At 39.0% G+C, this 16,577-nt stretch overlaps 2 long non-coding RNA genes across 2 annotated transcripts; both read left to right on the forward strand.

Moving 5' to 3' along the window:
- The first annotated feature begins 1,589 nt into the window (after nt 1–1,589).
- Nucleotides 1,590–2,311, forward strand: LOC145428609 (uncharacterized). The gene is made up of 2 exons (XR_013908908.1): nt 1,590–2,018; nt 2,126–2,311. It is a non-coding gene; the product is annotated as an uncharacterized LOC145428609 (long non-coding RNA).
- Nucleotides 2,312–2,672: 361 nt separating this feature from the next.
- LOC145428610 (uncharacterized) lies at nt 2,673–9,804 on the forward strand. Its single transcript, XR_013908909.1, has 2 exons — nt 2,673–3,024; nt 9,196–9,804. It is a non-coding gene; the product is annotated as an uncharacterized LOC145428610 (long non-coding RNA).
- The last annotated feature ends 6,773 nt before the right edge of the window (nt 9,805–16,577 follow it).

Here is a 16,577-nt window from a genome sequence, read left to right on the forward strand (position 1 = left end):
CAACAAAATGTCTGAGAATCTATATTTATTACTGATGCTCATCATGGAAATAGAAATACAGAAATCAAAGAGATTCTTCAGGAATGGTGATGCTATTTTTCAAACGTGTACACCCACTTCTTGTTTTTAAAGTCATTAAGATATATGCTGTATAATCATTGAAGTTTGGAGCCATATCTCATTTCTGTATATTTAGTAGAATAATGAGAACTAGTTGGGGTGAGAGATGCAAATATAAATGAAAGTAGAACATATACAATTTGAACTAGATTTAAGGTTAATATTTGGTATGACCATGTGTATTTATTGATCTAGAGCCTGAACTTTTTTAGGCAAGCTTTATTATAATTTTTTTAAGTTGCTTCTCCAGAACTATTGGATTTCTTCTTTGTACGTTGGCTACCTTTTGTGCTGTTCTCTGTCAAGCATGATCCTACACTGCTTCATTAATGATGAGAATGATAGTGTTCCATTGTTTGGTTTTCTATTCAGCTACAACTTTACTGCAATAATTATATAATTGTACTGCACTGGCAGTATGTTTGGGATGATTATCATGCTAAGAAATTAACCTGTGCCAACCAGCCATTCCCTAGATGGCATTGCATGGTGTATCAAAATCTGATGGCACTTTTCGACATTCATAATATGATTACACTTTACAAGATTCCCAACACTACTATTTAAATGCAGCCTCAAACCAGCTTTATCTGTTTATCTGCCTTAAGAATGGCTTCTTGACATCATCCCTTCCAGGTCCTGGTTCATTCTTTGCTGGATTGTTTTCCCTGTTTCTTAAGGACATGACATGCACATACTTGTCATTTGCTGTAAATAGCAGATGTAGCACATAATGCTGTAGATGTGCCAGCACAGTTTGACAGCAACAGAGCTGTGAGGTAGATGGATATATATAGAAAGAAAATGTTTATATTAGGAGAAAAACAATACTTTTGCCTTAGCAAGACTTGCTTCAAGTAACCACTGCATGTCTGTGTTTGCAGTAGCAAAAGGTATATTTTAAGCTGATGGAGTGATTGATATCAATGAATTCTGAATGTTGTATATTATTGTTTTTATGAATTATTGGCAATTCTGTAAGTTTTGATAAATTTTTCTACATCACACTGCATTTAATCATTAGTTATTATTAATCTCTGGCTTTCTTACACAGTGTGGTTTTGTTCTGTCTTCTTCCCCTCACCCCCAACTGTTGTGGCAGATGGCTGCACCTCCCTGAGCCTTGTTCTGCCAGAGGTTTCTTCCTGTTAAAATAGAGTTTTCCCTTCCCATTCTCGTCAAGTACTTGCTCTTAATGTTTTGTTTGATTAGTGGAGTCTTTTTGTAGGGTTCTAAAAACACCATCTACAAAATCTGTGGACAATAAATGCTGACATTTCTTTTTGGTAAAAAAGAAATGTCAGCATTTACTGAAATGTGTGTGTGGGTGTTTGTGTGTGCCATGTTTCCAGCTTAAAAGAAGACCCATGCTGCTACACAAGCTTAGACACTTGTATTCGGTGGGGAAATTCCACTACGGGCTGCAACAGTAATTGGATGCAGCTTGACAGTCAGGGCGACTTCGCCTCAGTCTCCTGCCCGCTTATAAGCGGTGAAACACGATTCTTGTTTGAAGCGACGGTGAAATATGAAAATATGGCAAAAACATTTAATGAAGCCTGCAGATTATTTAATAATATATAAGAAAATTACGTCAGAACTTCCGAACGCTTTGGGCGTGGCATGCCCGAAACTGTCATTGGCTGCCCTTTGCATGCCTCTCCCTCTAAAACCCTTCGCTATAGAGCACACTGAAGGTTTGTGTACAGTTAACAATATGTATCAACTGTGTAATGGACCGTCCTCGGCCCTCATCGTAGCCACCTCGGAAATCAAATCACCGGTGTTCTCTAGCAATCCATCTTCAATATCCGTTACGATAACGTCTCTAGATTGTGCATAAAGATGACGAGCCGGTATCAATGGCAGGAGAGAGCTACAGCGTCCCGTGCCGTCAGGTGAGATCATGGCAGGATTAACAAGTTAAAGATCCCTGGAGAAAAATGTTTGGTGGACCCTAGGCAATTTGTTTAGACTACCAATCTCTTTCTCTTTCTGATTACAGCAACCTGGCGTTTTCATTCAGATCCATCGAAAGTTTCAGGTCACATATCTCTGCGACTGTGAAGTGATGAAGGCAACCTCCGGAGCAGCTTGCAGTCAATTTCACAAGAATTTTAAAGTTAACTACAATGTTTTCATACTGAACTGGTTGATCAGAAATGTCAGTTTTCATAAAAGTTGGACATTCCTTTTTTGTTTTGTCCCCTTTTTAAGCTATTCTCTGTCATGCCTGTTTCATCCATCTTGGAGGTTTTGTGTGTGTGTTTCTAAATTTACATATGTATACATAGGCCTATAGATACACACACACACACACACACACACACACACACACACACACACACACACACACACACGCACACACACACGCACACACACACACACCAACAGTTTTTTTTTTTGGATGAGCCATTGCCGGATGAGCTATGGGATATTTACCTTTTTATTATATTTTTATTTTATTTTTTGCAGTATACCATCAAAAGCGATCTCATGGCGCCCTCATCTGCACACATCACTCGCGAGGCAAACCGGCAGCGCAGGTAGTCGCACAACACATTCCTCGTCATGCATTGTTCTCACGTTTGCCGCGGGTCCGCTTCTGGACTGTAGTCTGGACTGTAGTCGGCTCCAGGAGTGTGACTTGGGCATCTAAAACTACAACCAGAGAGGTCCTCCTTCACTACAAACGCAGACCTTGACTTCCAGTGAGAATGAATGACTGCTACATACGACGGCTGCTTAATTACATAAGAGAAGAGGAAGAGGGACGAGGAGTGGAGAACGGATATAACATAAAGAAATAACATGTCATTCTGTTCTGGTCGAATTTAGCCGTAGAAAAAGCAGTATCACTGGATGGGACAGCCTGGTGGAGGGACAGCGGCCCACAAGAACACGGTATGGAAGAGTGAACCTGTAGGATCGAGAGAAATTAGAAAATGAGAAAAGTGGGGGAAAAAGGAAAGAAAAGATTTAGATAATGAATAGACGTAGCAGAAGAAGGGCTGGGATAAATTAATTCAGAGAGAGGAGGGCACTCGGGAAGGTGTGCTAAATAGAAACAAACACGGTGTAGCTAAGGGATCTCTGGCGCGTAAAATGTGCTTAATCAGAAAAAACTGTAATGTATAACTGGAGTAAACATTCATTTTTGTTTTCCATATCATATTTTTTTCTGATGAATTTGAATAAATATAAACAGACAAGAAATTAAGATAAAAATGGGCAACTGTGTATCCTTGTATCACTGTATTTATTATCGGACCAAACCCTTTATAGGCATAGTCGAAACAAGGTAAGAAACTAAATAATACATTATTATCATTATTCATACTACTTTAGTTTTAGAAACAGTAGTACTAGTAGCGGTTGTAATACAGTACATGGGGAAAACAAAATCAAAAAGTTAAAATCTAATATATTTACTTTGTATGACATTTGACGACAATAATTAAAGTCTTCTGTAATAGAGTACAGTGTTATTTTAACAAACAGGGAGAATAAACTCTGGGAAGAACTTTGAGTTAATACTACTACTAACTCAGCACATTATTCAGTGTTCTTATTATGCTTATGCCAAACGCATCAGCCTAAGATACCATCACAATTTAACCGGAATAACAGGATATCATTTTATAGTAACATCAGTTTATCTAATGTTACAGATGTTATTTGGATCGACAGGCGTACTTACCAAAACAACGCTTATCGCAGCATAAGAACTAAATAAAAACTTAAATACAAAATATATGATTGTGTTATTATGGCTGTTAGGATCAGACTTAAGCGAGTTGAGGAAAATTAACGAATATGTGTAGACGGATTCCAAAACGGTTCTCATGTTTCCTCATTTTTCTGATCTCGTCATTTAGGAACGCGTTGGATGCCCGGAAGCGTAACATGTTGACGATTTCACCTAGCGTAAAATATTACGCCTCGGGAGTGAGAACGTGTTGATTATTATTAGGCTACAGGATATCTAAACTGTTTTACAGTCACTGATCGATATCCAGTCAGAGGTATCAGTATAGATCATAAGTATAAATGGCAGAAAACACTTTAGCATTCGCTTTCTGTGGTACCGGCCACCTGGATGCACACTTGTCACAGTGTGTGAAACCTCTGGTTTGAACAGTGATAATTCACAATAATGTCCCCTCCATTCCGCGATTTCTGCAAGACATCTCTTGCTCTTGCTCTCCTGCACCCTCCAAGAAGTACAGTAGATGTGTTAGAAGCTAGAAATGATAATTAATAAATAAATAAAAAAGAATAATTTATTGGTTCCTTGAAAAAGAAGAATCTACTTCCTGAATTAGTAAAATTTAAAAACAGTTAACAAGAGACAACAAGAGAGTGCGTTTTGGTTCACAGAGGACTTTTATATTATTATATTATACTTTTTTCCCTTCATTTTACTTGTTATGGACTGGGTCTTACATGGTTATTACTACTCTACCTGCACTCAAAGTGCTATATAAAACATGCCACATTCACCCTTACAAACACTTTTTTTCTATTCATAAGTGCTTCTCTATTTAACATTCAGACACGTGGCATCCAGACTGGAGCAGGCAGAGATCAAATCACCAACCTCGCGAGCTACAATCAGCCGCTCGTTAGATCTGTCGGCATTGCATTGTTGCCTTCCTGGTGGCCAGCTGTATGCGGGAAGTGGGTAATTAAATTATAAAGAAGCAATACATCCATTTCAGGGAGAAAGGTAGTGGGGGAAATAAGTTATAATATGCGTATATTATATAAGTTATTGTATTTTTAAGTTATTCTCTCATAACAACCAGCCAGCCAAGCGACACGGAAGTTAGAGTGTCACCTTTGGCTATTTTTGCAAAACTCTACACACAAATAAGAAAACTTTTCACCCAATCAGCAAAACATTGTAGTTTTCTTGTAAAAGCGAATAACCCTTGCTTAACTCTCCACACCTTTGTAAAAATGGTATTTTCGTATCCAACAGTTAACACAAGCCATCACATTACAGTTTTTTCTGATTGCTTAAGCACATTTTTTGTAACTATTGGCTAATTTTGCAAAACTCTTCACACAAATAAGAAAACCTGTCACCCAATAATCAAAACATTGTAGTTCTCTTGCAAAAGCAAACACAGCTAGATTAACTCTTCACACCTTCGTAAAAATGGTGTTTCCGTATCAAACAGTACACACAAGCCATGCATCATTTACTAAGCACACAATGCGCCAACTGCACACTGATGGTATGAATACAAAACACATCTGGCTTTTGCTTTCTCTGTGCACAAGGTAGGCTATGTCAGTTTGAGCTCATACTTCTGTCATAAATCCATAAGCATAGAGGGATCCAAACTTCAAGTACTGCTGTTTATTCAAACACATCAAAACAAACACAAGTGTTTATTTCCAAGTATAGGATTATTTGCAATCGCCATAATGACTATATGGGTTACTTGGTCTGCAGTGAACATGCTTCCTCTGCCCCCAGCATCTGGTCATCTAGCAATTCTGTAAAGTAACAATTTCAGTATTTTTACATCAATGGTATTGGTGTGTTTCTCATTGGCATATGGCAGTGCTACAAATCTTTGTGTGAAGTGACGGTACTAACCGATTCTCATTTCAAGATGTCCTTATGGTACTTGCTACAGTGTAGCGGCTCGAGTTAGGCTGGACCTGTTGGCCAGCTACCCTCAGTGTCATTCCACGGTTGATTACATGGTCCACTATTGTAGCTCTGATGTCATCAGCAATTCTATTTCTTACTCTTTCTACCCTTCCTCTCCCCCCTCCTCATCTTCCTCCCCCCCTCCTCGTCTTCCTCTTGCTCCTCCTTGTCCTTGTCGTCCTCTTCATCCTATACTTCTTCACCTCCACGTCCTCTTCCTCGGCCTCCTCTACTTCTCACTCTTTCTGCTCCCTCCATTGCACTCCGCACACACAGCTTACCTGTATTATAGTGCTTAGGCTGATTGCAAAGTGAACTAATTATCTAAAAAAGTTTTCATATGTGAAAGTGTGCCAGACAGTTGGCAAATTAGTGTTAATGATAGCCATACATGTGTATACTTTTGCTAGGAGTGTGTTGGAAATTTGGTAATTGAGTGTTGTGCAGTGAATTGTGCCTACAGTTTTGCAAAGTGTGTGTTACAAAATTGCAAACTGAGTGCAAAGCAGTTTTTGTGCTTTTCGTTTTGCAAACTCAGTGAGTGGTTTTGCTATAAGTCTGAATAGTTTTAGAGATTGTGCTACAGGAATCACAGTTAGGGTTTAAGCATTCAGAAAAAACTGTAATAAGCACCCAATGCACTAGCTTGCTACAGTGTAGCGGCTCGAGTTAGGCTGAACCCGTTGGCCAGCTTCCCTCAGGGTCATTCCATGGTTGATTACATGGTCCACTATTGTAGCTGTGATGTCATCAGTAATTATATTTCTTACTCTTCTTACCCTTCCTCCTCCCCCTCCTCGTCCTCCTCTTGCTTCTCCTTGTCCTCTTCCTCTAACTTCACCTCCTTGTCCTTGTCGTCCTCTTCGTCCTACTTCTTCACCTCCACGCCCTCTTCCTCAGCCTCCTCTAATTCTCACTCTTCTTGCTCCCTCTATTGTACTCCACATGGACAGCTTACCTGTAGCTCAGCGGTCCCCAACCTTTTTTGCGCCACGGACCGGTTTATGCCCGACAATATTTTCACAGACCGGCCTTTAAGGTGTCGCGGAAAAATACAACAAAATAAAACTAGTACCGGTAGCGAAAAAAAGAAGATTTATTGATAACACACATGAAAAGACCCAGGAAGACCGAGTTAAAGATAAAAACGATAACAAAATAACGCTGAAAACCGATAAAAACCCTGAAAACCATACATTTCACACCTGAGCCTCAACTCTCGCGGCCCGGTACCAAACGACTCACAGACCGGTACCGGTCCGAGGCCCGGGGTTGGGGACCGCTGCTGTAGCTTATTTATAGTGCTTAGGCTGATTGCAAAGTGAACTACTTATCTAACACAGTTTTCACATGTGACAGTGTGCCAGACAGTTGGCAAAATAGTGTACATACAGTGGGGCAAAAAAGTATTTAGTCAGCCACCGATTGTGCAAGTTCCCCCACCTAAAATGATGACAGAGGTCAGTAATTTGCACCAGAGGTACACTTCAACTGTGAGAGACAGAATGTGAAAAAAAATCCATGAATCCACATGGTAGGATTTGTAAAGAATTTATTCGTAAATCAGGGTGGAAAAGTATTTGGTCAATAACAAAAATACAACTCAATACTTTGTAACATAACCTTTGTTGGCAATAACAGAGGTCAAACGTTTACTATAGGTCTTTACCAGGTTTGCACACACAGTAGCTGGTATTTTGGCCCATTCCTCCATGCAGATCTTCTCGAGAGCAGTGATGTTTTGGGGCTGTCGCCGAGCAACACGGACTTTCAACTCCCGCCACAGATTTTCTATGGGGTTGAGGTCTGGAGACTGGCTAGGCCACTCCAGGACTTTCAAATGCTTCTTACGGAGCCACTCCTTTGTTGCCCGGGCGGTGTGTTGTGGATCATTGTCATGTTGGAAGACCCAGCCTCGTTTCATCTTCAAAGTTCTCACTGATGGAAGGAGGTTTTGGCTCAAAATCTCACGATACATGGCCCCATTCATTCTGTCCTTAACACGGATCAGTCGTCCTGTCCCCTTGGCAGAAAAACAGCCCCATAGCATGATGTTTCCACCCCCATGCTTCACAGTAGGTATGGTGTTCTTGGGATGCAACTCAGTATTTGTCTTCCTCCAAACACGACGAGTTGAGTTTATACCAAAAAGTTCTACTTTGGTTTCATCTGACCACATGACATTCTCCCAATCCTCTGCTGTATCATCCATGTGCTCTCTGGCAAACTTCAGACGGGCCTGGACATGCACTGGCTTCAGCAGCGGAACACGTCTGGCACTGCGGGATTTGATTCCCTGCCGTTGTAGTGTGTTACTGATGGTGACCTTTGTTACTTTGGTCCCAGCTCTCTGCAGGTCATTCACCAGGTCCCCCCGTGTGGTTCTGGGATCTTTGCTCACCGTTCTCATGATCATTTTGACCCCACGGGATGAGATCTTGCGTGGAGCCCCAGATCGAGGGAGATTATCAGTGGTCTTGTATGTCTTCCATTTTCTGATGATTGCTCCCACAGTTGATTTTTTCACACCAAGCTGCTTGCCTATTGTAGATTCACTCTTCCCAGTCTGGTGCAGGTCTACAATACTTTTCCTGGTGTCCTTTGAAAGCTCTTTGGTCTTGGCCATGGCGGAGTTTGGAGTCTGACTGTTTGAGGCTGTGGACAGGTGTCTTTTATACAGATGATGAGTTCAAACAGGTGCCATTCATACAGGTAACGAGTGGGGGACAGAAAAGCGTCTTACAGAAGACGTTACAGGTCTGTGAGAGCCAGAGATTTTCCATGTTTGAGGTGACCAAATACTTATTTTCCACCCTAATTTACGAATAAATTCTTTACAAATCCTACCATGTGAATTCATGGATTTTTTTTTCACATTCTGTCTCTCACAGTTGAAGTGTACCTCTGGTGCAAATTACTGACCTCTGTCATCATTTTAAGTGGGGGAACTTGCACAATCAGTGGCTGACTAAATACTTTTTTGCCCCACTGTAATAGCCATAAATGTGTATAGTTTTGCTAGGAGCGTGTTGATCATTTGGAAATTGAGTGTAAAGCAGTGAGTTGTGTTTACAGTTCTGCAAAAAGAGTGCTGTGCAGTGGATTGTGGATAGCCACAATTTTGCAAGGTGTGTGTTACAAAATGGCAAACTGAGTGCAAAGCAGTGTTTGTGCTTTTAGTTTTGCAAACTCAGTGAGTGGTTTTGCTATAAGTATTAATAGTTTTAGAAATTGTGCTATAAGAATCACAGTTAGGGTTTAAGCATTCAGAAAAAACTGTAAACGATGAATGGTATTTCTTTTAAAGTCACTACATGATATTTCCTGCTTTTGAAAGCTGTATTGTAGTAGTATTAATTAAAAAGATTAATGCAACTGACACGTGTCCGATGTGTGTTGCCTTAAAGTCTTCTCCAGATGAGCCCCGATCAAGTCCTGACACCGATCAAGTGGAGCTGGATAACTTGTTTTACCAGTGCTTGACTCAACAGCGTCGCCTAATGGAAATTGACATAAACACCGACCTACCAGCCAGGCGACGATGAAGTTTCAGAACCTGCGAATTCAGGTAGCAGAGCATACCTGGAGCTGCAGTTTTGTTTCAGGTCCAATGGACTGTCGGAGAAGAGGAGCTTGCAAATCTCGGAGCTGAAAAAATAATGAATACAGGGAACATGTGAAGTGTCTTGTTTGTATACATATGTGCACATACAATACACTGACTGATTTTTACCCAAAAGATTTTATTTCCTAATTATATATAATTAGGAAATGAAATCACATCATGCATCACACACACACACACTGTAACAGTTGCTATTGTAATGCAGTGTATCACCACATGGCGGCGCCTCCTGTCTCACGACTGGTGTCACCCCCTTTTTGTTCTTCTTCGCACTCCTCCGGTAATGGATGCTCCCGTGTGTACGCGGACTAGTGTGCTCTTTAGTAATGTGTGGTAGAGGTAGCACTTTTATTTTGATATTGTAAATAAATGAGTACTTTTTGGAAAGTCAGAAGCTGTTGCTCATTCGCTGTCCACCTGCACACCTCCGCGGCTGGCTTCACCTCCACTGCACGTTACAACACACACACACACACACACACACACACACACACACACACACACACACACACACACACACACACACACACACACACACACACACACAAACAGTACTTATTTGGACTCGTATGTGTATTCTGCTGTGTTTGCCTGCATTCAAGGGACATGAATCGCATTGTGTCCCAGCATGCATGCAACCACTCCCCAGTGTAGTGTAGAACTAAAATGCTCTATTGATTTTTTTTTCACAAACTACAGGTAAGTGTGCCTAACTGAACCTGAGGGCTTCTTTTCTTTAGATTTTAGATTGTATTAGTTTTTTTTTTCTCTCTCTCTCTTTTTTTTGTCTAGTTTACCGTTTTGTTACCTAACACTTAATAGAAAACTCATGGCTCACATGTAAGGTCCTTAAGTTATATATTTAATTTAGATTAGATGAATATATGAAAAATATACTATAATCAGTTATGAAGAACATAAATCCTATATTTAGATACATACAGATTTCTGATCATTGTTTTATTCCTTTGCATTAGCATGGTTTTTTAAGAACAGTTTCTCTAAATCTGTTCTGTTGGTTCCATGGCTGAAGCTTGTACCTTTTCTTTTTTTAAAAAACATGGGACAGTTTTCCAGATATAGTGTGTTATTTTAGAGTGGAAAGTTTAAAGAACGTACACTATTTTTAGATTTTTAATTTTCCAACTAAAGCCCTTTATATGGGAAGTACTATTTTTAACATGCATCATGCATCAGTCTAGTTTGGCTTTATAGTTAAAAAAAATAAAGTAATTTTAGCCTGTCCTTCTAAAGAATTGCATTAAAGTCACAATTGACTATGTTAAATATAAACACTGTCACATGTTTTACCTGGTTATTGTTCTCATTAGAAACTTTATATATTCGAAGTTAGCTTTTAACAAGCATGTAATGAATCCATTTTATTTAGCTGTTTAAAAAACAAAACAAAACACATATCTCTTTAGGCCTAAACTGACGGTGGTAATACCACACATTAAGACACTTAGTAGATGGTGTTTTTAGTATTATTAAGTCTAATTTGGTTGTATGTCGGTGCGTTGGTGGTTCTTTGTGTCTGGGGGTGGGCGTCCGGGTACACACCGGCTCACTCCTTGGCGGCTGCTTATCGGGGCCTGGAGCCTGGGGCTCGCTCGGGCCACTTCGGAGATGGGGTGCCCCCGGCCTCTCGGCCTGGGGCTCGGTCACTCAGGCACAGCTGGCTGCCGGCGGAGCTCACGGGCGCGTCACTGCAACTCCCCCTGGCTTCTGCTCTGCGGCTGCTGAGTGAGCCCTTATCTGGGACTCTCATCAGCTCTTACTGGGACAGTGGCGCGGCTGCCCCTCTGTTGGTCTTCCTTGGTCTCTTGTGTTCTGGGGGCCTCTGGATGTCTGGAGTTTTGATCTCCTCCATACCTGCTTCATACCCTGGAGGACGGGGCTGTGGCTCCCCACACTCCCTAGCAGATCGTTACATGGAGAAACCTTTGGAATGCAAGCATGCTGGTCCACACAGGTATGCACACAGGTGTACACACGGGTATTCACAGACGCGGACTACAGCATTCTTGGCTGCTGCCTCAAAGCACATTGTGCGCTGTCTATCTTGCGTGCTGCACAATATCGTTTATTATTTAGTATCTACTGATATCTACTGCTAGCTAGTTTATTGTGATGGTGCCGTTTTTTTTTTATTATGTTGCTCTTTGTTGTTTGCTTTCTCTTCTGTTTTTTTTCTCCATACAGGTGACCCAGGTGTTTTTTTTTCTTTCTTCCCCCCCTTCTCACTGTCTCTTCTCCCCTTTGGTTTTCTTTCTCTCCCTCTCTTTCTTTCATTCTTTCTCCCTGTCCTATCCCCCAGTCATGTCTGTCCCGTTTGTAGCAACAGAAAATAAATTCATAATTATAATAAAGGTCAATCAAATGGACCAATATGGCAAGGCCATGATGCTCCACTTGGTAAAATAAATCCGCTTGGCATCTTACTTGGCCTTAAGACAACAATTCTGATGGCTAAAGATCCAAACGGGACACACAAAAAAATAAATAAATAAATAAATAAAAAAAAAAATAATAATTTGGTTGTATGAGGTCTACATTGACCTTCTGTGTTGTAAGTTTATAACAGTCACACAGCCATTAAGTATTAAATCAGCTTATAAATAATTTATGTTTTTTCTCCCTCTGCTTTGTGTCTTTGAGGCTTGGACCAACACTCATTACATGAGTGGTAAGTATTTTGGTTTTACAATACATTAGTAATTTTCAGTGACATTTATATTAATCAGGCTAAACTTTAATCATACCAGATCAACCTGTTTTACTTATTGTTTCATTTGTGCTTTAGTTTGGGGAAATTGTTTCTTGGTCTTTTCCTGTCTTCTCTTATTAGACTTGAGATATGACTGCACTATGCTGTTACTGTTGACTTAAATAAATTCTACAAGACAAGCTGAATAAGTAAATGCAAACAAGGACAGTTTGATCTGCATTTTTTGAAAGATCATATCCCACAAACTTAGTTTAGAGGGTCTACACTGTATAGTTAAGTCTGCAAGTTTTTGAACAGTGAAATTTGTTTTGTGCCTGATTTATTCTGCAGATCACCAGGATGAAAAGTTATTGGCCGTGTTTCCATGGCCTTTTTTAAAAATATGATTTCATGACATTATTGTGTGTCAGGTGGTGGTCAGGGGTATCCAGACTGACAAGCGGGACATTAAATGTCACCTCTCCGGTGGGGACAGAACCTGAGATTGTCTAAATCGGGTTCTGTTCTATAGCAAATGCAAAAAAAAAAATAAAAATAAAAGATGTTTTAAGAAAGCAAATAAGTTGGTGTTCTAAAGAATATGATTGTTTGCTTGTCTTATTTGACACCAGGGAAGATGAGTCCTCCATCACAAATGGTGTGGTCAGTAAGGATGGTCACCTGCAGGGAAATTGGGACAATGTTAAAGACTTTCTTCTGCACTTACTTTAGGATCACCTAAATCCATGACGGTCATTCAGGCAGTAATACCAGGACTGCAAACAAGCCATCCTTAAAATATTACAACATACAAGCTTCTGTGTTTGAATGCAAAACAAATATGTTGTTTGATCTAGAGATTGCACTTGTGGCTGAACAATAAATACATTTAACTTTGATTATATAAGTAATGTAACTTGCAATACAAAATAATGGGGAGTATAAACATAGTTTCACAATAATTAAATCTGATACTTTGTTATCGTTGTTTCACTGTAAGGTTATTACCTTACAGTGAAACAACGATGGCAATGTAATTGTTTGTTGTTCAGTAGAACAGTGTCCAGTATGTTGGCTGATATGCGTTTTTGCATTTGAAAATAAAAGTTGGGCTGATTTTAAAAACCCAATTAGTCTTTTTGAATCATACTTACGTACATTCAGTGTTATATTAATATAAGTGTTGTACTAGAAATTTCAAGAATGATAAAACATAATGTGATTTTTTTTTTAAGTTACTACAATCTGTTTTTAATTTAGTAGAACTTGAAATGTTTGTCAGTGGGTAAACAATTAGTCTTGCGCAGCCAGAAACAACAAGTTGTACTTGAAATGGATAAGTGTCCTAATGTAGCTATCTTAAGTAGGCTTTACTTAGTTTTTTTGAGGCAATGAGTTTGCATAGTTTTTTAAAGTTCTGGGAACTAATGAGATTGTACAGTGTACACACATATATACATCCATACAGAAAAGTGGGGCTTGAATCTGTTTCAGCATATTGTGAAAGTGTTTCGAAACTATTTGTAGACAGATGGCTGCCGTTTGTTTGTTGGGGTTTTCTCTGTATTGTAGATGAATTGAACTGAATTAATTAATTATTATGATCTCTGTTGGGAGCTGTATTGAAATGTAATTTTAAAATGCATTTTAACAAAATGCAATTAAATAGAGACTTGGGCAGGTTATTCACTAAGCATCTTAAAACACTGTTTGACATCATAACTTCAAATTTTGTTGAAGAAGAAAGAATGTGTTTTAAGAAAAAAAGACTTTTAAGTAATTTTGGTAAATATTATTGAGCACCCAAGTAGCTGAGCATGAGTGGTGATCACAGTGTTTACATATGACACACATCATCTACAATAAGAGCACAGCTTGGCAGTAATTGTACAAGTTTTTGTGTTAACTGCTCTGAGTACATATGTAATGTCTATAAAATAACAAAATAAGATATTGCAGTTTACAAATGTAACAAATATTTAACATCAATTGTAGTTTTAGTTTTGTTGTTTTTTGAAATTTTGTTTTTTTTGTATTCATTTATTTGTTTTTTATTATTACATTAAATTATTACAATCAAAGTAGAGATTAACATAGCATCAGACTAGTGATATCATCACCAGTATTACTGTTAATGGTAAAGAAAATGTATTCTTAGCAACATGGTTTGTTCCACAAGGACTGTATTTAAGTCTTTCATAAGACAACTTCAGGATGACATCATGCTCAAGGAGCATTTTCACTATAACTGGCAAGCTCCAGTAATGTAGTGGTCTCTTCATAGATACTAAAAAAGTATTTCCTGACTTATCTGGGTTAAGGGTTTAAGATGGTAGAAAGTAAGGTCAAGTATAAAATATTACCTTACAGTAAATATCCAATCTGGTTAGCCAGTTGGGATTCTTATTATTTTATTATTATTATAAATTTTGTTTATTATTATAATAAAAAAATGATGGAGATTGGAACATGTGAAAACATAATAGAATAGTGCCAGTCAAAAGTGGATGTGCTTTCCTCAACATAAAGATTACTCTGTTTCATTACAGGCTAAATCTGACACTCTGGGTCACATTATTTTGCATGAGAAGCAATCCACAAGACTCCAGTGTGGAGCTTTAATCAGAAACACATGCTGTTGCAACAACCAGCGCCCATCCATTTTTAAGGAGATTAGAGGAGAGGAGAGGAGAGGAGAGGAGGAAAAGAAAAGACACTGAGGAAAGGAAAATACTCACTGGGAAAATATGGCAAACATGGAGTGCAGGGTAAGAAGGGTGGAGAAACAGAAGGAAATAAACAAGTGCTTACTAAAGGAGGCAGTAAGGACAGTTCCCCAGCTGCAGGACTGCAGGCGCCATGTTGAGACAGCAACATTTCTGTCCCACCACATTGTCTCAAGCTTCATATCTGCTCTTACTCCCTCCCTGCTCATCTATGTGTCTCTTTCCTTTTCCTCTCTCTCTTTGCCACTTTTGATGTTTTACCAAGGGGTAATTATCCATCTTGTTTATTTGTGGCTAGAGAAAGTACAGGCGGCAGCTGTACACGTTGTGTATATTATCGTAGAGTATTGCCTTATGGTGGCCGAATTGCCTTTTATTGTTTATTGGTGGTCAATAAAATACACTCAAAAGGAAGGTTTCTACCCTATGGAATGTCTGCTTTGTTATTCTTCCTGTCTGTTGCATTCTCTTTTAATACCCTCATGTCAGATTTTCTGAGACTGAACTGAAACTTTTTGTCTGTGTATGTTTTTTTTTTTTTACATGCATTTTAGTCTACAAAATCAACCCTAGACATGATTTCAATTTCTTTTCATATCAGAGTCACACCTGGATATTCATTAAGCCAAGCAGCAACCTGGTGCTGAATGGATTTTACTTGTTAGACATGATTTATGGCAGCAGCCTGACCTCCTACTGCTGGATTTAACCACACACAATCCAAAAAATTTGATCAAAACCAGAAAAAGGCAATACTCTAAGGCTTGAACCCATCACAAAAAAACCCTAAGGGAGTTATTATACTTGCGTGACAGCTAAAATACTGTCAATTAACATGGATTTACATTCTGAACACAGTCACACAAAAGCATGCTGTCACATGTTGCATGCTTGCCCAGAACAGATGTGTGTAAAGTGGATATTGCAAGTAAACATAGCGAGATATTAAAGAACATTTTTTTCTTGCATTTTTATTTATTGTTACATGTGTGACCATCAGTTCTTCTAGTATTATAGTATTGTAATATGAAATTTGTTTGAGTGGAGTCAGTGTCAGATTCAAGAAGGACTCAGACTCAAGTGAGTTGACAGTTTAGGCTGATATGAAGCACAAAAGTAAAACTAATTTATAATTTTGGCACATTTCAATCCAGGGAAAAGCAGAATGTCTTGCACAAGATAGTGTGTAGGCCAAGCTGTAAAACTAAAAAAAAAAGGCACGAGTAAGTGGCTCTATAGTGTAGTTTAAAAAAAAAACCATTTTTATGTTTTATATTTTTTTGAAATAAAAAATCCTCTAGTTTGATCGGAGGAAGAAATACTTTCCCCTCTGCCATTGCATTCATACAAATATGTCTGAAGAGCTTACCTTGTTCACTAGTTTTTACAGTCCAAGGTTTTCGATCTTAGATTGCAAGCCCCATCTCCAAGTGGCCCTAAAATGTTCCCCTATGCCAAAGCTTCAGAGAAGTTTTTATTGCATTTAAAAATTAGGCATTGGCTTCACTGAGTTTTATTCAGTTTTTGTGTTGAGATTCCAGAATAAATTGGAGTTATTTTATTTTCAATGTTGGTGGCCACTGCTGCTGTCATTCACAAAGCTTCTGGATTCAAACAGGAGCTGTGAGATGTAGTTGTTTCAAGTTGTTGGTCTGTATGCTTAAGATCACAGGAACCTGAAACTGCCTGAGTCACACCAGCTGCATGCCACCAACCTGAAAAGAGGCG

This window comes from Astatotilapia calliptera, chromosome 4 (genome assembly GCF_964374335.1).
Source record: "Astatotilapia calliptera chromosome 4, fAstCal68.1, whole genome shotgun sequence".
NCBI classification, from domain to species: Eukaryota; Metazoa; Chordata; class Actinopteri; order Cichliformes; family Cichlidae; genus Astatotilapia; species Astatotilapia calliptera.